The sequence below is a fragment of the Camelus ferus genome, chromosome 14 (genome assembly GCF_009834535.1).
Source record: "Camelus ferus isolate YT-003-E chromosome 14, BCGSAC_Cfer_1.0, whole genome shotgun sequence".
Lineage (NCBI taxonomy): Eukaryota > Metazoa > Chordata > Mammalia > Artiodactyla > Camelidae > Camelus > Camelus ferus.
This window is the reverse complement of record NC_045709.1, coordinates 15,823,915-15,848,952: the sequence shown is the minus strand read 5'-3', so window position 1 is coordinate 15,848,952 and position 25,038 is coordinate 15,823,915. Positions and strand designations below refer to the sequence as shown.

Here is a 25,038-nt window from a genome sequence, read left to right as displayed (position 1 = left end):
AATACACTATAACTTCTTAAACCTTTGTTTTTGCTCATTTAGAATAATCAGGCCTCATAAAAATCCAAAATTTTGTCAATCCTGGGATACAAACTTTAATAAGGTGTCCCTTGATAACTACAACCATCTAGTTTGCTCCCTGGAAGATAAGTTTCACATTGCAGTGTTATTGAAACCTGCATTAAATAGATCTCTAATCCACTTACTGCTAGAATCAACAGAAAATTCTGCATTGCCTTTTTACTGCTACATTTTTTGCTGATGAATAGCTGCAAGTTTGCCTGTACAAAAATGGAATCTGCATAATACATCTGCTCCCAACATAAATATGGTACTGGCTGCCACAGCACAAATTCTTTAGATTTCGGCATGCCTATATTCTGTAGGCCCCCAAATGATTCATTTCCCCTATCCTCTGTCTGATCTGAACCTCTGTAAAATCTTCCTTCTCAGAATGCTATGATATCATTTGCCTTCACTTGGCATAAAGGAGATCATAAATGAAAGTGCAAAGCAGTCACTGGAATCATGGGGCAATGTTCAGTTTGTAGGCAAATCTCTAGATGGTACACAACACTCTTATATAATTAGTTCTAATCACAGGAAAAATAAAAAAGGCCACAACTTGTGACCTACTAATACAAATGCTTTCCCAGCATGTAGCTGTGTCCTGAGGTCTCAGTTTATGCTGAGAAGCCCAATCGAATGAAAACGTGTCAGTGTTCATTTATAGACACATCAGGATGTTACCCAAGAGAGAGGAGCAAAAAGGTGTCCCTGGAGATCACAGCTGTGTCTCCTCCAAGAGCACAGACTCCATTAGTCCTGCGGGCGTGGGGGTCATGCTGAGACCCAAGGGCCTTCTGTTCTGACTCCTCCTTTCTCATATTCTTCCGTGGCCTAGATTGTGAGACACCCCCCAACCCCAGATCCAGCCAGATGACAAGTCATCTTTTCAAAGGTATAGCTACAGGGGCAGAATGACCGTGGGTGTTAGGAAGCTGTTGCCACTGTAAACTTGGTTTGGTTTTGGAAAATCATACCCATACGTTTGAGGAGATTTTGAACCACATGGCACTTTACTTCCTCCCACCACCCAGAAAATACCCTCTGGACCTGAGAGCTTCTTAACAAAGGATTTCATGGCTTTGACACTGAGCATGGCTTTCAAGGATGATATGGAGCCCCTGACCTCAGACGTCAGGACTGTCAGCCACCATCTCTTGCATTCTAACTGCATATCAGGACCCCTTCCCCATCTGAGCAGGTAAAGAATCCTCGGAAAATGGCCCCCCTCCCCAACTTGGCCCTCAGCCCACAGGAACCCAGAAGGAGGAGCTCTGACATCCGCTTCTCAGCCTTGTCTGCTAGTGTATTGCAGCTGACATTCACACCCGTCCTGGAGAGACACAGCTCATGGGTCCTCCTGCTCACCCCCTCTCTTGCCTGCTGTTAGCAGATGAATGGCCACTTACTCACTGAAAGAGACAAGAGAATAAAATCTCTCACACACAGAGCCAAGCATGGACCCACTTTCGGCCTCTGTCAAAGCACAGCTGCAGATGGAGAAAGGCCCCCACCCCAGCCCGCACTTTCTGACTAATCGGGATGTGGCTCGGGGGGCACTTTTCAGAAGGACTATAGAGAAAGGACTGTCAAGTCCTGCATGCAAAGTGCGGGTGTCGACTTCGCTCCAGGGCCTTTGCTTTTTAAAAACATGCTTTCAAAACCCTAAACATTTTTAGGTGGTGAGAAAGGGCTGGACACAAAGAGAAAGTGCTTTGTTATAAAAATCCCTTAGGATAATTCTCTGACAGACTCCAGATTCAGTTCTGGTGGGAAGTTCCCAGCAAGCCATTTTACTGAGGGTCAGGTTTATTCTTTTCTGCTGAACTGCTGCAGGGAATCCGAACTAAAGCATCACGAGGAGAATGAGGTGAGCCTCACCCCAGGTGAGCGGATTGGGGGTGCCCGCAGCCAATGCCGATCTGCCAGCAGTAATCTCGGGGCCCCTGGGCAAAACTTCCGTGCAGCTATGGGAAAGGCTGATTCCTCTTTCATTGCTAATGCAAATGCATCCTTTAGATATTACGAAAGGGATCATGGAAAGTGAGCTGTCTGCTCTCACTTTAGCTGCCTGCCGCCTGGGCTGGGAGGAGCCAGCAGGGTCTAGAATCTCATTAGACCTGCAGCCAGGAAGTGGTTTAAAGCATTACATCATGAGGTTGTCAAGGTAACCGGCCAGGCTGCCTCTCTGGACCCCTGCGGTTCATGATGACAGGTTCTCTCCACCAGGTAAGGAGCAGAGGGATGGCCTGCAGCCTGAAGCACAGCAGCCAGCAGCCTGGGCTCCAGAAGGTGACTGCATGCTGGGACGCCGCTGCTGGGACACTGCTGCCGGGCTGCCTCACGGAGGGCTGGGGACACCACAGTAAAACCCTCACTGCGCGAGGGGAGAGACCATCCCTGGTTCTGCCACTGCCCAGAGTTCCAGAAGAGTGCTTCCCGCCCGGTCACCACCCTGATGGCAGAAAGACGCTCTGCAGCTCACGAGGGCACCCTTCGCTCGCTGAGAGCTCAGGCCCTGGCTTCGCGTCCCCTCTAGGATGGACCCTGCAGGCTCCCTCAGGCCGCACGACAAAGCACCACAACTACGTGGTCCTGAGCAACAGAAGTGTGTTCTCTGACAGTCTGGGGCCTGGGAGCCCAAGACTAAGCTGTTGGCAGGGCCGGGCCTCCTTCAGAGCCTCTGGAGAAGGACCCTTCCTCGTCTTTCCTCCGGTGTCACAGCCCCCACGTGTCCCTCGGTTTGCAGTAGCCTCCACCTTCACACGGCTGCCTTCCCTCTGTGCGTGTGCCCTTGTGCCTTTAGACAGCGTTCTCCTCTCTGTGTCCAAGTCTAAATGCCCCTCTTCTTACAAGGACATGAGTCATATTAAATTGATCTTAAGCTGATTACATCTCCAAAGAATCTATTTCCAAATTAGGGCACATTTACAGGAACTGGGGGGGTGAGGATTTCAGCTTATCTTTTTGAGGAACACAATTCAGTCGGTAACAGGCCACTTTTCACTCTGCACAAAGACACACGTGACTTTCCTAGGCCTACAGCAGGACAGGCCTTGCTGCCTGACAAACTCACTGAACAGCAGGGAGAAAGCCAGCCCAAGTCGAGGCGTTAGAACGGAACCGCTGAAGAAATGAAGGGCAACCCTGTGGCCTTGGAAGTCAAGGTCACTTTATGATCCTGACCCTGACCACAGCACCCGTGGTCACCTCAGTCTCCTTTCCTGAGGCTCCGAGGGAGAGCTCGTGGGGCAAGGAGCCCAGCAGCGAAGTCCCGGAGGGGCTGCCCTTGCTGCAGTCCCCGGGAGGACGCACCCTGGCTTTCCGTTCCCGTGGTTTCTCTGCGACCACGACCAGGTGAGCCCGCCCAGCCCTGTGAACCGCTCATCCTGCACAGCCCAGATAAAGCGTTCCTGGTGAGACGTGCCCGCCTTCACTCTCTTAATAGAGGCTGTTCCTTGGAGTCAGCACAGAGCTTTTGCACTGTCTTTATGTCAGGAGCCTGCCAGAAACTCTTTAGAAAGGTGGTATTCTTGTGAATCAAAACAACAGGGTGGAGACCTCACCCGCAGAAACATAAATGGCCTGGACTCTGCCCGTCCACTCGCGCGCTTTCTTCAAGGCGTTCAGACAGGAGACTGGTCACCTGAAGCTAATACTGGGCTGTTTGAAACATCACTCTTAACAATTGGATTAAGGCCACTGACTCTGAAACAGCAATTTTCTTTCTGGAAATAGGGATATGGCTAATGCCAGGTGAGAAAAGGCTAATGGGCAAACCTCGCAGAGTTAGGAGAACCTACTTCCCACCCAAGGGAAAGAAACAGAAACAGGAGAGAGGGGGTGTCCACCCCCAAATTCCTGCCCACGTGCTAGGATTCTCTCTCACATCCTGAAGCCAGCTTGGTCCTCAAAAAAGTGTGACATCATTTAGTCACTTGCTGGGTGCTTTACATGCATTACCTCACAGCCCCCCCCCCCCCCCCACCGGGAGCTGGTATAACATCACGGCAAAGAGCTCTGGGCCCGGGGCCAGACGGCTCACGCCCATACCCCCACCTTTTACCTCCCTACATGACCCCGGCAGGCCAATGAGTCTCTGCTGTGAAACAGATCTGAACACCGACTGCACTGAGTGGTTGCAAAGATTAAGAGTTAACTTGTAGAAATGCTCAACAAATTTTAGCTCCAATTATGAGGTACTGTAACTATTCCCACTCTCTATAAAAGGAATCTGAGCTTCAAGAAGACTGAACCTCATGCTCCGGTCATACAGCCAACTGTGGAAGACAGGATTCAGCCCCAACTGCATGCTCCCCTGACCCCCACCACAGCACGACCATCGTGCACAACCACGTCCCCGGCAGATGGGCCAACATCGCCTGGGGGCTCCTGCCCTCCACTTGCAGTTCAGGCTCCTGCCTTTCGGTTTCCTCCTGAAAGGCCAGCCCCCTCCTGGCTGTCCCTTTCTCCCAGGGCTCCCCTTTGGAACCCATTTTCCCCAGAGAGCACCTCACAGTTCAGACCAAACCTCTCCCCCAACCAGGTGCCTTCCTTGGAATCCCCTTCTGTCAGCACTGCCCTGGGATTTCTGACGCCACAGTGGCCACACGTGTCGGCTAAAATACCATCAGCTGATGGTGGCTTAACTCCTTGCCCTTCATTCATTCAACAATGGCGTCAAAGACCAGCTTCCAAGCCACTGTGGGCCAGGCACTGTGTTGGCGCTGCTGACACAGCCCAGGCTCGTGGCCTCAGTCCTCACAGAGTCTACGGTCTAGAAAGGAAGGAAGACCTAGAGGCAAGGGGTGGTATTTTAAACCAGTTGCCAGAAAAGATTTCAAGGAGAAAACACCTGGCAGACTCAAGGGAGTGAGCCGTGTGGATGTGGGGGAGGACCGTGCCAGGCAGGAGGAGTAGCCAGCACAGAGCCCCAGGGTTTGCCTGGTGTGTGAGATAAGTATCATGGGGCCTAGGCTAGGGGAGAAAAAACAAACCAAAACAAGAAGGAGAGGGAGAGACATGAGATCAGAGAGGTATACAGTGGTCATTAAATTTTGATTTCCAACTTCTCATTGACATATCTTTTTCAAAGTGACTTTTTTTGTTTTTTTTTTTGCCTTGCAAGGACATTTTTAGACCCAAGGTGAAATTTGGATTTCTTCACTTTGAAAAGAGGCAGGGAAGCTGAGTTTGATCCCAGCTCATTGTTCATAACCAGTACCCCAGTTTATAACCACCCCTCCTCCCAAACACTCCCCCCCCACCCACACTCTCCGCCTCATCCTGCTTCATTTTCCCCCCAGCACACGTCACCACCCCTCACTCTGTGCATTGCACTCACTTACTGGCTTGTGGTCTGTGTCTCGCCCCCTGCGATGTAAAAGCTTCAAGAAAGCAGAGATTCCGGTCTTGCTCGTCCACTAACACCTAGAACAGTACTCGGAACACACAGTAAAAATACTTACCGTGTCTTAAATGAAGCCATCACGTTGGTTCTCCCATACCCTGGTTTCAAGACTTAGGCTTGTTCAGCAATTTTCTTGTCCAGGATGATCAATCAAACTACTCTGTGTCTCTTACTAATAAAGTGGGAATAATAACATCTGCCTCACCCAGATTTCAGAGTCTGGGGAAGACAGACTGAGATCTACATTATGAAGGGCTGTGAAACCTTAACTGTAATGCAGATGCATTTTATTTTTAATTATTGTCCAATTCCCCCCAAAGAATATAACATACATATGCAAAGAAGTCATTACTATGACCAGGGTTTAGTTTTCAGGCAGATTTCTTTGTTTCACTGCAAGTTCGTAAATAACTCTTCGTATGTGCTAGAGAAATAGAAAAAAAAAAAACCCACAGAAGCTGCTAGCAGTGAGAAAAATAAATAGAAATAAGTCAAGTGTAAGATTATTCAATTGAGTATATTTAGTTAATGTATGAACAGTAATGAGTGACATTAAGTTACAAGGCAATTCAGAGTTGTTAGCGTAATATCACTCAGTAAAGTAATGGGGAAAAGTAAACGTTCATGCATTTTATTAATGTCTATAACTCAGATGTCCCCAGGCCAGCCCAGGCTCTGGATTGGGCTGAGATCACATGGACACGAAATCCCAGCGCCTGCCGGCCTGCGTGATGACAGGCTCCCCGTACAACAGGCCATCCTCACAGACTTTCCCAGTTACCCTGACTCTCTCCCGAGACCCTTTGGGGTGTTTCCCGTTTGCTCATGATTCTCTCTCTCAGGGTTCTGTGCAGCACCTGCTTACTGACGTCCCTTACAGTGGGAGCTGTGGAAAGAGGGCTTTAGAGACTAGAGAGCCATTTCTCATCACCCCAGAGTTACATAACCTCCAAAGAGCCTGCGGGTCCTACTCGAACTGGAGCCATGCTGCGACAACTTCCAGAATGGGGAGGTTGGCCCCCTCCCCTTAGGTCTTGGCTCTAGACCCTGGGGATGTGCTAGGAAATGACAAATGAAAAGCCAACAGCATTTTCCCTTCCTCCATGTCATTCAGTTCAGGGCAAGTCTTATAAAATGACTGTTATCAGAAAGCCTGCCTTCACATGAATATAGAAAACTCCTTACTACTATGTAAGCCATAAATAGACTTGATCTCAGATTTCTTGAAAGCTTTATTGTTCTTTTAGTGATTACTCTGGTGAATTAACTTCTCTAAGAAAGCAGAACAGGGTGTTGAAAAAACAGCAAACAGGTCAAGTACATTCCCCAGCCTCAACACAACTAGTCACAATTACACTTGGACTGAGATTAGTGGTGCCACACACTCAGCTGTTCTCCAAATCACTCCCGGCCCCCCCACAGCCCGCTCTGCACTCTGGGCAGGCTGGCCCATCTGGGCCTATCTTCTGCTGGCTGGCAAAGGGACATCTGTATAATTCTCCATTCAAGCAGTAAAGAATGACTCCCAATTTTTTCACTTCTGATGGAAAATAAAAGTTCAGGGCACCCTGTCTTCTAGAGAAGCACAAGGGAAGGAACACCTCAGGTAACAGCCGTGGTGACAATGTCCCCAGCAGGGACACTGTCCCTGCTCCATCTCCCTGCTGCTCAGGCTGGGATGCCTTCTCTTCATGCCAAGCGCAGGGAGTCAGCGGGCTTTCTGTGTTTATGGTTGAGGGATATTCCACAGCTAATAAATGGATGTTTTCTTCTCAAAACTCACTGGAGAGATCCTCAAATTCAAATCCTAGAAACCTTCCCTTGAAAAGATGATAAAGTTTTATTTAATTTTTCTTGATTTTCACCAAAAAAAAAAAAAAACCCACATAAATTGACCTATGAGCTGTGACCTGTGCAATGCTCATGAACTGAACATTCAGTGGTGAAAAGATCACGTGTTATCAGCCCAGCCCGGACATTAGTATGACAACCAGCCACGTGCCGCAGCCATATGAAACGGTAGAGTCAGGACAGTCATTCTGAGTTAATGGGAATTTTTCCTTTCCATCATACCTTTAAGGAAAAGACACAATGCCACTAGAATTATTTAACTCCAGATTTAAGTTCAAAATCTCATTATTGTTTCCTGTAAATAACAAAAACTTTACATCTTGAAATTTTTTAAAATAGTAAGAAAAGGAAAGAAAATGACAGAAAATTGAACTGAAATTATCTTCTTTGATTTCTATTTTGTGTGATATTTAAAAGCAAACTGACTAGGGAGATGCTGGATTTGGGATTAAAATTAAGAATAAACTGGATAAGAGCAGAGTTGGGAGATATGAGTAAGGAATCACCCACAGTTTTGTCTTTCTCTACTTACTATTTCCAGTAACATATTTATTTGCTCAAAGGTCCAGCACTTTGTCTGGAGCCCAGGCATGCTTTGAGGGAAGCTGTAAGCCATATTTCTACTCAACTCCAGTCTGAAATTAAAGGGTTGAAAAAAAGAATAAAGCTCATATAATAGAATCCAACTCTTGGAGGACATCAGAAAGGGAATTTTAAAGTCATTTCTTATACAACCTCCCCATTCAAATTAGCATACAATCATTTCAACATTTCTAAATAAAAGGGTTTTTAACCCTCAAAAACAAAACAAAACAAAAAAGAGGTTTGTAAATAATTTAGAACTTTTTGTGAAAGTGTAATATTGATGCATTTCCTTTTGATTTTAAACTTATGGAAATTAATGTAATTCATTCATTTCTTATATATCTGAACACTTCCTTTTAATATAAAATTATTTAATTGTAAAGTAAAAAATGATTATTCTTCAATTCCTTCCATTTATCTTAATTCTTTCAAAAGTAAAAAAAAATTGATGTCGGTAAAGTGTTAATTTTTTGATATTTTTATTTATGTAATTTCTGTGTTGATATAAAAATGTTCACTGAAAGTAATCACAAAGTCAATAGAAGTCGAAGGGCATTTCTGAAATGGGGATGAAGCAGTTTATAATTTGGCAAAAATGAGCATCAGCATCTCAATTCTAATAGACAATATGAGTTACTAAGTACTCTCCTTGTAGCCAGAGAAACAGAATCAGTGAGATATACAGGCAAAGAGAGAAAGGGAGATTTTGAAGATCTGACTCACACGATTGTGGAGGTTGGCAAGTCTAAAACCAGAAGGGCAGGCCAGACAGTTGCAAATTCAGGTAAGAGTTAATGTCATAATTTTGAGTCCAAAATCCTAGAGCAGACCATTAGGCTGGAAACTCAGGCAAGGTTTCTATATTGCAGTCTTAAGACAAAGTTTATTCTTCCAGAAACAGTCTTTCTTGTTAAGGCCTTCAACTGATTGGATGAGGCCCACCCACATTATGGAGAGAATCTGCTTTACTTAAAGCTTATATATGTTAATCCTATCTAAAAAATACCTTCACCAACCTCTAGATTAGTGTTTGACCAAAGAACTGGACACTCTAGCCTAGCCAAGTTGAAAAACAAAATTGACTATTACAGTCCTGAAAGGAGCTAGTATTCTAGGAGTGAAGGTGTAAGAGTTGAAATTCCCTTAACTATTACTTTCCCCCAAGAAGCACTATCCATTATTAATTTAGTCCTCACAGAAATAGATTTCTGTCTTCAAGAATAAAAATGTGTCTGTGTATGTGTAAAAAATAAGACAAATGATTAATAAAAATAAAACAATGCAAAATTAAAAAATAAACAACTAATCACAAAATAGAAACAAATGATTAGCAATGACTTTAAGTTATAATTTTTACTTGATCATAAACTTTAGGGGGAGTACATTTTATTCACAATCCTAAGGACTTGACATATAAATTAATTTATATTACTGTTAAAATTGTAAAAATTACTGCTAAAAATTGTTAAAAAAAAAAAAGTTTTAAAATCAAATGGCAGCCTGATAAATGGTGGTTTATCTTATAATGAACTAACCTCCAAGCAGATAATTATTACAAATTTTGTTAACAAAAAAAAATACACCAACTATTTCAAGGTGCTGAAAGCATCCAGCAGACAAAAACTGGGAGTGGGAAGGAGGTGGCCTGTGAAGGAAGGGACTGCCCTGGGGTGAGATCCACATTTATATAATTTCTCTCTCGAGGAGACTCCCTTCTCCATGAAGCACAGGATGGTTACAACTCAAGCAGAAAGTAACATTCTTACAGTATGAAGTGTTCTGACATGATGGTATTTGAGGCTATCAGAGTAGCTGGAGATTAAGGAGGCAAATCCTGGAGAGGCTATAGCTACAAAAATACACAAAATCTACATACAAACAACTGGCAAATCCTTGGCTGACCCCTAAGTGTGCACGCCCGGAGGAGACTACAGAGGGGCCCGCAGAAAGCAATGGCTGGAAGGCTAAAAGAACTCGCAGAAGAGAAAGAATTTGGCATTTGAGTCCTGCCAATAACCTTGCAGACTAGAAAGAGAAACATGGGGTATTAAAAGATTGCAATCTAGTACAGTCAGTGTAACTTTGTTGTGGCTTTGGTTTTTGTCCCAGAAGAGCAGATCAGTAATAAAGTGGGAAAATGTGGTCTGGACCACATTAAGTGTGGGACCGATGCACCATCTTTTTGTCGAACCGTGATGAAGAATAATTATCAGTGGATTCCCAGCCATGATCCATCTGTGCCCAGGGTGAGAAAATATTTTCATCAAGATGCTATCTGATAAAATAGGGAGCAGCTCTTTTCACTTGTAGAGTGATCAAAACTGGGGGAAAGAGAAACAGTGAATCTTTACTCATAAAGATCTGGATCCAAATGGCCTCGATAAGTTGAAGAAATGGTTATAATTTAATAGAACACAATCCAGCAGACAAATGCTTAGGAAAGTGGACCAAAAAGCACAAGTAAATATGACAACAAAGCAGGTGATAGACTAGGAGAGTGGCTCTTAAACTTTTTGGTCTTAGGACCCTTTCATTCCCTAAAAAACTATTGTGAACTTCAAAGTGCTTTATTGGTATGGGTTATATATATTCAAATTTAAACCGAGAAAAATTTGAAATATATTTAATTCATTTTTAAATAATTCCTTTATTTACACATAACTTTTTATGAAAAATAAAATAGTGGCTGGTGAGCATGGCATTATTTTACATTTTTGCAAATCTCTTTAATGTCTGGCTTACCAGAAGATAGCTGAAGTCTCATAGCTGGTTTTATAGTCAGCATATTGAATTATTACATGTCATGTAGCCCCTGGAAAACTCCACTCTACACTCATGAAAGATTAGGAATGAAAACTGCAATTAACATCTTGGTATTAATTTGAAAATAGTTCTGAATTTGTGGACAATCTGAAATATCTCAAGGACCCCTGGGAATGCCCTTTGAAGAGAATTCACATGGAAAATGAATATGCTCACACTCCGGGTCACCTCTGAGACTTCCATTGACATACTTCTTTTCTCAGCCTCCTTATCACCAATCCTTCAGTCTTCCTCCTTGCAAATTTCAGGCCAAGCCACAGAGTCATTAGCAGCATCCCATGAATCTATAGTTCCACACCTCTGCTCATCTCTCTTTGTTTCTAAGCAAAGCAGACAATCAGATGTATCACTTGAAATTCTGACCGCTGAGAATTTCCCTTCCCAGTCACATGTGTGGGGATATTCCTCAACTAAGGTATAAATCTGCAGCATCCCACTTCAGACTGGTTCTAGCATATTGTACAGATATATCCCTAAATCAGGCTTGAATATTCTCTTCAGTCCCCATGATGTCATAGTTGCCGGGTGAGGGAGAGGTAGGCAGTGCAAAAAAAGCAGATGCATTAAGGCTCTGAGCCTTCTGATCAATGTGGCATATGGGTGACTTCAGTACCTACTTGAACCTAATTGTATAACTGATGATGACCCACTACCCAAATTTATAACTCAGTGGGTCATATAATACCCTGCATATGATGGATATTCGATTTGCATGGCCACTTGGTATCTCTGGAGCGCAACAGCAAACCAGGGGTTATTTCTTTAAAAGAGAATAAATATTCCCTTAGAAAAATACAGCTCTGCTCTGGAACTCCATGCACTGTGATTCTCCTAATGGGGCTTCCCACAAAATCCCTAGAGCATTTCAGTCTATCATAGTGAATTTTGAACAATGTTACATGCACTATGACATGAGGTCCAAGAGGTAGAGACGCTTACAATGCAGCCTGGCTTAGCTGCTCCCAAATGTGATAAATTGTCGCCTTCAAACTCCCCAAAGCTCCTTTCTTAAGTGGTGGGAGTTTTGCAAAATATAGAAACTTGTCTTCACTTTGGATGTAATATCCTGACATGCCCTGTATTACAGGAGTACCAGAAATTTCTCTGAGATGACAGGCACATACATTTTCACTGGGTTTATAGTCCACCCTGGACAGGTATATGTCTTACCGGGTGTCTGGGGTCTATTGCTGTGTAACAAATCACTCCAAAACTTAGTGACTTAAAACAACAACAATCATTTCATTATCTCTCAAGGTTTCTGCGAGTCAAGAACGTGGGAAGGGCTTGCTGGGCAGTGCTGACTCAGAATCTCTCTCGTAGTTGCCGTCAGATCGTGGCTGGAACTGGAACGGGGAGGGTGCTGAAGCAGCTGGAGGAAGCTCAGGGGTCTCTCTCCTCATGCAGCCTCAGGTCTCTCTGGGTGATCTTTCTATTTCCTTACAGCATCGAGTTCTTCTGCTTATATGGCAGGTGAAGGCTTCAAGCACAAATCTTCTACTGAATAAAACGGAAATCATTTTCTCTTTTATGACCTAGCCTAATGGGGTACACAGCACCACTTCTGATGTGCTCTCTGGTTGAAGCAGTTAGAAAAGCCTCCCTGCCCAGTTTCAGGAAAGGGAACATAGAATCGATTCTACTTCCAGTGAGAGGAGTGTCAGAATCCCATCTTATGAAAAGTATGTGAGATTGGAGATATTGCTCTGAAAGCCATTTGGGGAAAATACAATTTACCAAATCAAGTATCAAGGGCATCTACTAATTCTTGTTGAAAAAGAGCTGTAACATGGTAACACTAATATAGAGGACCAGGGTGAAATAGAATGATGAGATGAAGACGGATTAGATTATGACGGGCAACAGGAGAGGCTGGCTTTGCCCTTTCAAGTGTACTACTTTGCTTCCAGTAGTCTCTGTTTATTAGAATACTTTTTTAAAGCATTTTCCAGAAGAATAGCTGCATAGCAGGTACAGGGCAGTGGCGATTTGTTTTACAAAACAGACTACACTTAGAACAGTAAGTATAATCTGAATCACCACCTGATGGGTTTTACAACAGTCCCCTAGCATTCTTCTAGACCCTTTCATCTTCCGCATGGAGAAATATGTGCCTTACTTGGGAATGAAATATCAATCTCTGAATATTTTGTGTCTCTGTATGAGGCACTAATGTCTGTTGCAATTCACCTTGAAATGCAGTACTGCTTATGTATAACTTTTTTAGTCAGAGGTGCAGTTCCAGAGTCTTATGTTTGGCCCTCCATCCCATAATAGCCTTCACTCTTCTCATCAGAGAGTTATTCTGGGGAATCTGTCAGCAGCCAAATTTGTCTGTTGCAATGATGCCTTCAGGAACCAGAGACATAACTATAGTATAGAAAGTGTACAAGGACACTGGGACCCACTGCGAGACAGCTGGGGGCCAACTCCACTTTACCTCTGATCTCCAAAAGCCCCCACAATAGTACTCTGTGTCTTAAGGGATTTACATAATTCAGAGTCGGTAGTCAATAATGCCCACAATTTCATGGTATTTATTTCCCCAACTCAAGAGGTTTTCTGATAAATGGCTGTATGGAGAACATAGAAGGAAATTTGTACAATACATAATTATTCCAATGTCTTAGGGTCTTTCTGCAAGAATTTGTGAACTGGTTCATGTGTGGAAATTAAGAGAGCGACCACGACTTTGACTCATGTAATTCAAATCACACCTTCGTTTCCAGATTTAGATTCTTTTGTTTGTTTATTTTAATTAAGCCCAACTTTACAAGCTACCCCATTTGCTAGAGTTCCAGGGATCCCATGCTCAATTAACCATGACAAAGACACTTATGGGTCAAACTATTGTGATTAGCCTATTTATTTCAGTGACAGATGACCGTTTTCTGGTGATTAGTTATTGCCGCTGGGACTCGGCCAACTGGAGATCCCATCCTGCTCTGGGAACCAGTTTCAAAGCCAGGATCTCTACTAGAAGAATTAGTTCCCTAGCATTTTTCAAAAATAGTCCTTACATGGCTAATACATATTTCAATCCTTTGTCAAGGGAGTGTCCTTGGGGCCCTTTCTAGGCACGTGGTAAAGGTGAAGATGAAAAAGTCTCAGAGCAAACCTCAGAAATTCCTATCCCCTAAGTCTTTGGATTCCTCCTCTACACTATCTAGGGCATTTCTGGTATTTCAACTTCATTTAGTGAAGGCATCGTTGAAACTAACAGGAAACAGAAAAAGGTAGAGTTTCAGCCCAAGACTGTTTCACAACAGGCTCCCAGTATCCACAGACCTAGCCCATGATTAATTCTCAAGGGTGTTTTATGTACTTCAAAACTTGCTAAACCAAGAATTAAATTTTCTAGATTCTTTTGAGGCTAAGGTTCAGAATATTAATTGAATACATTTGTGCTGACTAGTAGCATCTATGCAAAATTTAAAGGAAGGGAGGATGAAAGTAGATTATCAACTATATCCAATAAAAACGCTAGTTACAAGCAAGTATCAAAATAAAATGAGCCTACACCTAGACCTTTGAAATGCTATCAAAAAGTATAAAACCAAGATTTTCCAAATTTTCAAAGCACACAGAGCAAAACGTGAGAAAGTTTTCCTGCAGTGTTAATAAAATGAAATATCCTTTGTAAGGTTTTTTTTTTCTATTTGGTAATATGCATACTAGTGTAGTAGTACAAAGAATTTATAACATAAATGTGAAGAAAAAGAATATTTGCTTTAAAAAATTCACTGATGGAGTGTGCATTCAAGAAGTTTGAATGCCACTGATCTAGGGGAAGGAGCACTAAGCCAAAAGTTATGTACAGAACTCTAGTTTAAAAAGCAAGCAAAGCTCACGCATATATTTTATAAATACATATAACATATGGTAGAAAAAACAATCCCACACACAGACACACACATATACACACACACATACATTTTCTGGAAGTGCGGCATTGTTAGACTATTTAGTGCCAACAGCCCAACTTTAAAGCCCTCACGAGATATACACATACAGCTCTTACTTATATACTTTGAAAATCATTTGTTTCCATTCACTGGAGCTATGATTTTGGAACCACTGCCATGACAACAATATAAGTTAGGAGAACATTTGTCAGTGCTCTCCTTCAAAAGAGATTTGAAAGATGTGTGTAATGGGTGTGATGAACAATGGCCATAAAGACCAGGCAAAGCTCATCAGACACACTTCAAATCCTGCATTAGGTTTTCAGTCAGATTTCTAAATATGCAAGACCCTTCTTACTGAACCAAAGGGCTTAATCTCAAAGACGAATGCTTCTAACTCTCATTCTACATCCTATGGTCTTGTGATGGATAGAACAACAGAAGTTCTGAAGTTATTTCTGTAAAAATAATTCTAGAAAGCTTCTAAGGAAAGAATGCAGATCTTTCACATTAAATCAATTACATCAATGGATATTAGACAAGGCCAGGTGATTTTCGTAAGAAATATAAATTACCTAATAGTATTGCATTGAGACAGTGCACATAACACAAAAAAAGTAATACCATGTACAGTACTTTTCAATAGCCCTTCTTATTTTCTTAAAAATGAATTGAAATTGCTGAATAGCAAGAGCAGATCTATTTTTGCCTGAGCCATATTTGTAAAAGCCACAATTCAATAAAGATATTTTACCCTGAATCCCTTATTCCTCAAAAGTTATATATTTTTTCCTAGAAAGTTTCCTCACCCTATCAGAGCAAAGATGATGAATACTAGAACATAAATTCATCAACCAAAATAACCTCATGTAGAGATACGCAAGCCGTCATAGGATATGGATATTGAATGATTAGGAATTATGAATATCTAAAATATTTTTAACAGACTCTTTCCAATTTTTTCCCAACTAGATTGCTTCTTAAAAGTTCAATGAAAAACTAAACTAAAATAAAGAACTGCATCTGCTAATCTAAAATAAATCAGATACACTGAAAATTTAGACTAGTGCAAGACCGCATAAGTGGTACAGGTGTCTCCTTAGAGATAATTCACTATCTAGAAACCTAAGGAAACATGTTTCTCAAGACATTTATTGTTCAGAAGACAACAACCACTTCTACACATCTGAATATTGTTGACTCTGAAATATGATACTTTGAACCAATGTGGAAAATTTGCAAACTATACATTGCAGTCAGCCTCTAGACTAGTCTTATTTTTATTGCTCCAACACTGTCTTTTATCGTACAATATGAATTACACAAATAGCATATATTTGAGTAACAAGAGGCTTTATTAGGAGAAAAGTACCTTAATCGTACCTTATCTTGAACACTGCGATTAATCTGAATTCAGAACTGCCCTTCTCTGCCAGTGATGATACGTTTCTAACTCTAGAAGGTTAAGGACTCTGTTTTCTCCTATATTTTTCCATGGATGATAATGATAACAAGGCAACAGCAACCCAACATTCTTATTCAGTTTTTACTAGGTGGTGCCAAATGTTTTAGTGACTTCATGTATTATCTCATTAACTCTCAGAATAACTCTAGGAGGCAGGTATTATTTTAAGGCTCTGTTACAGGTGAGGAAGTGAAGGCTAAAGAAAGGTTAAGCAAATTACCCACAGTCAAACAGCTGTAAGTGTCAGACATGCACTTTGAGCTGTCTGATCCAAAGCCTGTGCTCTTAACCACTATGTCACGTTGTGCTTCCTAGAAATGAAATGTCATGTCTGATCCCAAGGAGAGAACAGCTCACTATGGAGCCTGGTGTTCACCTCGGATTCATTTTCTCTTCTATACAGTTCTAAGAAGCACATGGAAGGTCCTGGCTGAGTTCTTTCCAGACCTCTCACGCTTCTCTTGATGAGCGATTACAGAGATTGTGACTCACTTTTCCTCTGTCGTCTTGCAAATGGGGTGTATGGGACATAAGGACATCCAGATTCCAGACCTTCTATCCAAGGCTCATGCAGGCTCTGGGCTGAGGAAATTCTGGGGACGGCCAGGATATTGGGGAAAATAAAGAAAACATATAGTACTTTTTGTCTCAGGTAGAAGTGGACAGAATGATAGTTTTTAATAAATTATTTATATAACATACATTTATGATGTAAACTCGATCTATAAAAATAATGAATTATCAAAAATAAAGTGATATGTACAAAGAAATTCCATTAAAAATTCCCTTTGAACATCTAAAATAAGATTTACCTATGAATATTATTCATTGAACAAATAATTTCCAGTATTTTTAAAGTGATAGGATATTATTTGTTTGCCAATGTCAGAAACACGTTTATTTTATAAATAAGAATCCCTTATATTTACTAAGTCAACCCAAGTAGACTTTTTTATTACCAATTTACAATACTTGTATATTTAATCATGAAAAGATGAGAGAATTTTTAAATAGAATTTTTCTCAGTGATTTGCAAGGAATTCAGGTAGGGATACCTATGAAAAGTATGAGGCCATTTTCTAGTTTTCAGTGCAATATATATAAATAAGATAAAAGGAATCAGTCAATAAGGTTTGTTACTAAATAAAAGAAGTTAAGTGGAAAGGAAATATTAAATCTTTCTTGAATCAGAGTAACACCATTTGGTAGGTGGTATCGATTAAAAATAAACATCTTGTTTTATATTTTTCTTGAATTTGTCGATAACGTGTACAATATCTAAAAATGTATTTTCACATAAAAGTCTTCTCTATTGCATTGTCTTCATTATCAAACTTCACATAATTAGCAAATCAATGTTTGATGTTATAATAAAATAACTTTTTTTTTTTTAGAATTCACATTAAGACCAGAGTTTGGACTTTTTCTTGAGTGAAGTTGTCAGAAGAAATCCCACCCATCTGATTTAATTTTTCCTTTTCAGCACAGTATCATTCTGGAATGGCAATCCTGACCAACATCTCAACATTATACAGGTCTATGATTGTCAATGTGTCATAAAAGCAAAGCTTTAGTTAGACCTTCCCCATTTCAAATATGCATGTTCTTCAGGAAAAATGATAGTCATCCTTAGCAAACTTAGTCCCATTGAAAATGATTCTATAAAGGACGTAAGAAAAACTTAGAGATGTGGAGGATTGTGCAAAGTGAACAGAAACATAAAATAGGCCAGTGGGCAGAGAAATCCTGGGCTACAGGATGGAAGTGTGGCTAGAACCACAACAGGTGACATACTGCTTCACCCCCCTCTCATTTGGCTCATCTTTCATGTACATTTTCACTGTATCAGTTCATGATGTACGGACACCACTTTTGCTATTTTCCTCTTTCTTGTTCATCTCTAAGACAATCATCAATAGCAAGGATGCAGGTACAGTTTTAGCTTAAGAAAATTACTTGAAACAAAGTTTTTAAAATCCAGAGGGTGAAAGTATTTTCAATCTCTATAAAATCAAATGGAAATCCATTTTTTAAGTGAATTTTCCTAGGGTGCAGGAAAATATTTCCAAATCATGCAATGACCTTAAGAAGTCTAAGCAGTTGCTAGCTGATGGGTAACTGCTTTCAGTGGGGCAGTGCAGTGGGCATTTATCTCACTGGAAAGCATTTATTCAAAATAAGGGCTGAGCCCACATTTGCTGTCTCTGGAATTCCTTTAAAGCAATAAAAGCAGCTGATCTAGATTATCAAGAATGTTACTAAAATAAGACATCTTGTAAGTCTCTCTCATCAATTACTGCCAAAGTGATTGTCTCATTTTGGTCACCTTGTCAAAGAAATTTGAGCAGATTAGTTCCCATTTTCTGGAAAAAAAAAATGCTCTACCTCATGACACACTTCAAGTTAGTTCTCCCAGTTACTCCACTGGAAGTGTACTCTTCTCTACAACACAAAACAAAGAGGACAGGCTCTGAGGCTGAAAAACAAAATTATCTTCTACAGTAACCAGGGTCCATTATATATACCAGAAATGCAGCAACAAGATGAAAATAATGTTCTCAGTATCACTCACAGTTCTTAACGTTTTGTTGAAATACTGTATTGAACAGGGCCTTGAATTGAGGTTCTGTGACCCAGGTTAAATATCTAACCCTTGCTGAGTCTTGGTTTCCACTCATAGATAGGTAACAACAGAATGTGATAAATAATCCATGGTTATTTAGGGGAGCAAATAATATGTGTAAAAACTTTAGTAAATTATGAACGCACTCAAGTTATTATGAAGTGCTGTTATTGCAGCGATGACCAGGTAACTAACTCTGCAGTGCAGCAAAAACAAACACGTGTCTGATACTGTTTGTGGACCATTAAGAGGCTATCGCAGAATTAAGTTTGAAAGAGGAAAATCATCCCTCAGTACTTAGAAAAAGACACACATGTAGTTTTACACTTATGGTATACAAGTACCCTACTGACTTTAAAGTCAATGCAAAAAAAAAATTATTTTTAAACCACTCTGTGTGCTGGATGCTGAGGGTACTGAGGACATCTGCATAAATCAGACACCCAGGTCAGTGCCCTCCACTGCTCACATTCTGTCCAAAGAGCTCACAATCTTCTGTTTCTTCTTTTAGATACAATGTCAGCAAAGTTATGAAAGCCAAGAGGACATGAAAAAAACAAGGCTAAACTGAAATAATCATTAATCTGGCAGAAATTTGGACTGTAAAGGGAACTATCTAATGCAAACGAAAGCCTGTATTTTGATCAGATTTAAACAGATAATGAAGTTCCTCTCCACAGAGAAATGAACAAACCCTGAAGGAGTATTGTTGTCAACAAAGCTGCTGAAATTCAAGAACTCTGTACAGCTTGGAAGGGTTTCTGACTATTGAAAACTCCTTCCATTGTGTGCCAGCTTTCTAGGGCTGCCGTGACAAATTATCACAAATCGGGTGGCTTAAAACAACAACAAAAAAATATTATTCAGAGTTCTGGAGGCTAGAAGTCAAATCAAGATATTGGCAGGGTCATGTCCCCACTGAAGGCTTTAGGGAAGACTCCTTCCTTGCGTCTTCCTAGTTTCTGGTGGCTGTCCTTGGCATTCTTTGGCTTGTAGATGCATCAGTGCGATCTCTGCCTTCATGTTCGCATGGCCTTCTTACCTTCTTACTTTCTCTGTGTCTCTGTATCCAAGTCTCCCTCTCCTGTCTCTTATAAAAATGCCAGTTACTGGGTTCAGGTCCCATTCTAATTCAGTATGACCTTATCTTGTTTACAAGTACAAAAACTGTATTTCCAAATAAGGCGACATTCACAGGTACTGGGAACTATGACTTGAATGCATCTTTTAAGGGGACATTTCAACTCATGGTACATAGCAAAAGAAGGAATCTACTCAAGCCTGAAATTTTGGGGACTAATGTATAAAACAATGTGAAGTAAGAATTGATGATTAAGTACTAAATTAGACTGACATGTGTTCCTTGAAACTTGGCTTTATTCTGAGTATATAATCTTTCAGAAAAACAGTATGTATTATTTACCTTTATATCCACAGAAAATGTTAAAATGTTGAGAGAAAACATTTCATTAAGTTCATTAAATGTGAACAAAATAATAGTTAAAATAAAGAATACAATAAATAAGTTTAGTCAGCTATATCCCATGAAAATGGAAATTTATGACTCAGAAAATACTATCCCAGAAATCACCAGGAAATGATAAAGAGATAAAATTCAAAAGAAAAACAGAGATACAAAAAATTGAAAGAGTGTCAACATCCAGAAGATTGAAATAAGTCCTCCAAGGAAAGGAAAAATCCATGTATATATAAAGATATTTGTAAATTTTGACAAGTCTTGATTTCTACCTCAGTGGTAGAGTATCAAAGATTGTTTGAGCTGATGTCCATTAGTTGTGTGTGCATTACAACTAATTCTAAACACGATTCAGCTTGATCAATCTCTTATTGTAGTCAGAGATGTTTTCTTTGTTTTTGTTTGTTTGTTTGTTTTTGTTTTGGGTTCTTTTTTTTTTGTTTCGTTTTGTATTACCAAGAGACTGCACTACACCAGAATTTACATTCAATATTGAAATGTTTAACTAAATTTACAATAAAATTTACAGTAATTGGAGGTGTTTTATCTTCTTTTTAATGGCCATTCAGAGTTTTATTTTGATGCATAAATTGGTTGAAAATATTGGGCTATAATTAGAATTAATTTGACTGATTTTTCTATTTGAAACATTTGATGGCACTGATATAAAACTCACATCACTCAGTTGTTTGTTAAGTTCTTCTTCTAAAAATACAGCCAATTTGCTAAGAGCTATCTTTTACTTTTCATGCATACAAAGGAAACCATAGAACCTAAAGTGAGTAAAATAAATTTAGAGGAACAATCATTTGATCTAAATGAAAAATCATGCAATGAAAATTAAACACACTTCCTGAAACTGTTCATGTTAAATTATCATCCTTGGGCATTAAAAAAATATATATCAATTTTTGAAGTATATATTGTTCCTTCTGTAGGAAATTTTTATCTTCTGGTTTTCTTGTAGTTAGTGACATCACTATGACACCCATAACAGATGGCAAATGTTCATAAATATTTTGCTTAAGTTACACAGTTATTATCACTTTCTTGGGAAATAGAAAGTCAGTAATTCATTTTAACAAAACATACATTTTCATTTTTCTTTTAGCACTTTGCTGTCAAAAAAAGTATTACCAAATAATGAGAAGCAGTTATAGAATTATACCTTAGAATTATTGACAAAACCACCGAAGCAAGTGTGTTCAGACTGTGTTTGATACACTCAACTGCAGAACTTCTCAGCCTCTATTTCCCAGACACTTTTCATGTACACCTAGATCGTAACTTCCCATGTTTTTAACTGACTCCAACTGACTCTACCAACTGGCAGCCTGGTGTCTTCATACATCTCACAGGGAATGGCAAAGGCCACAACACAGCTTGCTTCCCCCACCACCATCTAAGCATTTTCCAATGTCCAAGTACGCTTCCTTTTATCAGTAAGTGACTTGTTTGCTGTCTGTAAAATGCAAGAGTTAATTGAGTGCATCTGGAAAGATCTGGGAAAGAACATGGATCATGTTCCCAATTCAGCCATGTGTTAAATTGAGAATTCTGTTTTCTGTACACACCTCTCATATATTACAAGCTGACACCAGCTGGAAAGACAAAATGAGGGTCTATCAAACCCATCCAGGATTATTCTAATACAACTTTAAATAATAATACTGTATTTTAAAATAATAAATCTATAATGAACACTAGACAGGATGATGCAGGGCAACAGATTTACACTTGTGATCATAGGATGTCTGGTTACTCAATGTTTAAGTTTCATATAATAATTTAATACTAAAGGTACCAAAGAGGCTTAAAGTTTTAACATAAAATTGAACAAGAAAGCTGTGAATATCATCAACCCCTCCTGCTGGAAGATGAGATGAGTCCCAGATGCCCCCTGATTACATTTTATTTTATTGCAGGAAAAGTTTCTGAAAAGAAATAAGCAGTCACTTAAAAAATACCAACTCAAAAATGGCAAATCTCACAGTACCAAGGACTAATTTTAAAATAATATTTTGAAATAAAAGGACTCTTATTTCCGGACAGCAGGTTGAGAACAGAAGTATTAACCATCTAGTAATTTTAAGTCATCCAAAAGTAAACATGTTTTAGGTTGGCTATTGATTTTGTTAAAACTGAGACTGGAGATTTTCTGTGTATCTTGGAGTTTATACAGGAAAATCTGGAGTACAAAGATCTCTTTTGTCAATTCCTATCAGAGATGTTAGAATTGTGGTTACTTGACAGTTTTTATAATCCAAAACACCATAATTTGCACTTCAAATTTCTAATTCAATATAATAGACTGTAGGATAGAACATGTGCCATTATTACAATAAAATCTGTTTACAAACTAAAGGTAAAAGAAAACAAAAGTGAGTTTGCTGAGATCAGTAGTTGACCAATTTTTAAACCCAGATCACTTTGAGGTCATCGAGTTTGTTCCCATGTTATCTCTTGTTACATGGGCTTCAGAGAACAGTGCATACCCATGAGTCCCTGAGGCGCTTTGAAACCGAAGGTCGTTTATTGCTGGGACAAGTCTAGACAGAGACAATTAGGCCATGCAAAGATGAAACCTTACAGATCCTTAAAATTTTGATTTCTTTTTGAGTAATTTTTAATTCTTGCTTAGTTTCATCATTAAAAAGTTTGTCTTTAAGTTAAGGTGATGTAGCTCCCAAGAGCTATGGATGTCCTGTCTTACTACGCCCCATGCCCTTTTCTTACTCAGAAGCCACATTCCTCGTAAAGTCATCAGATGCTTTCCCTGTATTTTTTAAGTACCAAAACTTTTGTGCAGTGGTATGTGCTATGCTAGGGATGCCATCCTGTGACCCACAAGTTTACCTTGTGAGTTCACAGTCACAGCTGAGGCGGGGCGAAGTGGAGTTCAATGTATAAACTCATCCTTCCAGGTCCCAACTTACCCCTAACCAGATACATGCAAAGTGATATCAGAAATGAAATTTCACTTGGGGACTAGATAGCCTGTTTCTTTTTCTTCTCTTTCCCCACTAAGACATCTTAATGCTTTTTCCAGAGAAGACTGTGAAGTGTCCTGTAGTGAGGGCTTGCTTATGCCCAGAGTAGAGATATATCCAATCCTGCTGACACATTTGGAGGTAGCATCTTTGTAAGAAACTCCACTACTCTTTATTCCTGCTCAATCACGTCTCAAAAGACTGTAGGTGGAAGAGTTTCTTTCCCACTCACGAGACGGTGACCTCCTCTGAGCTTGCTGCTAGTCCCCTTTAATGGCTTAGAAGAGGAAGAGCAGGCACTGGATGCTGCTTTCCCACGTGTACTGAACCTCTCTGTGGCTGTGGTGGCCACTGGAAGAGCCTCACACAGAGGTTTAGTTCTCTTGCAGAGTAGCCAGATCTCTTGCACAAAGAACCGGAGAAACGATAGCCCTCAATGCACAGCCAAGGGAGGATGCTGCCAAAAAGAGGTCGTTTTCTGACTTAGCTCTGCCAAGTTCTCCAATACAGCTCACTTGGCTGGTGGAACAATTAACCTAGGTGCTTTCTCTAAGCACCTAGACAAGTGGTGGGCAGGCGTATGGGGCTTTTAATATTTCTCCTCTCTGTCCAGATATAAATGTATCAGAAGACCCTTCCTGGAAGAAAGGAAGGGGCATTCGGGAGTGTGTGCAGCCCAGATCCTGCTGAGCCAGGAAAAGGAAAATCAGACTCATCCGAAATAGAAAGCACATTTGCCTACCTTCCATTTGCTTCTTTTTGTTTTGCCAATATGGAAAGTGCCTTTTAAAGCAAAATACTTTACAAATGAAGAGCACGACTTCTCCCCAGTGTTGGGATCTTTGTGCACCCAGTTCATGGGTGGATATCCTATTTGACTTTTTGAAAACTCTACTGTCAAATGTCATAGAACATCAAAAGCAGCTATAAATATCCCATAGGCCTACAACAAAATCACATGAAACTCCAAATCCATTAACCTTTAAAGAGCAACCCCCCGGGCAATTTGCTCTGGAAGCCTGACATTAGCGTTCCACCAGTTTAGCCCAAAGACAAAGTTGTGCATTGCCATGTCACGGATATCAAGCTCGAACAAGATGGCCCTACAGCACGGGGAGGAAAGACTGTCCAGAATTGTGAGACAGATTGGTGTGCTTAAAGCAACAGAGTAGGAGGCATAAAGGAAGTGAGATTTAAATCATGGTCTTGAGCATCTAATTATCAAGTTGACTTCCTCATACAGGAATCACCATTGTGCAAGGCATTGTGCTAGGAAGACTTCTGAAGGAAAGGAAGGGAATCAGCTTCTACTGAGCATGAGCCATTTGACAAGGCTTCCATGAGCTTCTCTTTTAATCCCCATGATAATTTTAGGAGGTTCATTAGAAACACTCTCAACATGTCTTCACTCGACAGACTTATGGAAATGACTGATGTTCTTCGTTCTCTCCGTATGCCAACAGATGTCAATAGCCAGCTGGGAGACTGTTCTCCTGTATGTTCCCTGGCTTCTGCTCTCACCATTTGAGCTGTTTGCCTGCCAAACACCAGTTGCATTTGTTCATAAACCAGTTGCAGTTATAATTAGGTAACCTAATGAAATGTATCATAATGTATCAAAGAAATAGACTGAAAAAAAAATGTTGTTGTTTCTATGAATACTAAGTTGAATAATTTCAAAGAATTCATTTTAAAGGCAAGTCAACTGATTTTTTTAATGATCTGTAATCAAATTTGACACAGGCCAGACAAAAAAAAAAAAGGAGTGGAAATAATGGGAATGGGAAGGAAGATCTAGAATGATTATATCTTAACTGAAGCCTACGATTTCAGTCCATGCAAA

The 25,038-nt window shown here is 40.3% G+C and overlaps 1 long non-coding RNA gene across 2 annotated transcripts in view; it reads right to left on the bottom strand.

The window, feature by feature from the left end:
- Positions 1 to 10,642: 10,642 nt before the first annotated feature.
- LOC106729344 overlaps positions 10,643 to 25,038 on the bottom strand; it is a 368,780-nt gene continuing 354,384 nt past the window's right edge. For both annotated transcript variants that reach the window (XR_001365731.2, XR_004325713.1), the window contains 2 exons: positions 16,598 to 16,698; positions 10,643 to 12,235 (listed from right to left, as the gene is read on the bottom strand). This is a non-coding gene — a long non-coding RNA (uncharacterized LOC106729344). The remainder of the gene's footprint in view (positions 12,236 to 16,597; positions 16,699 to 25,038) is intronic.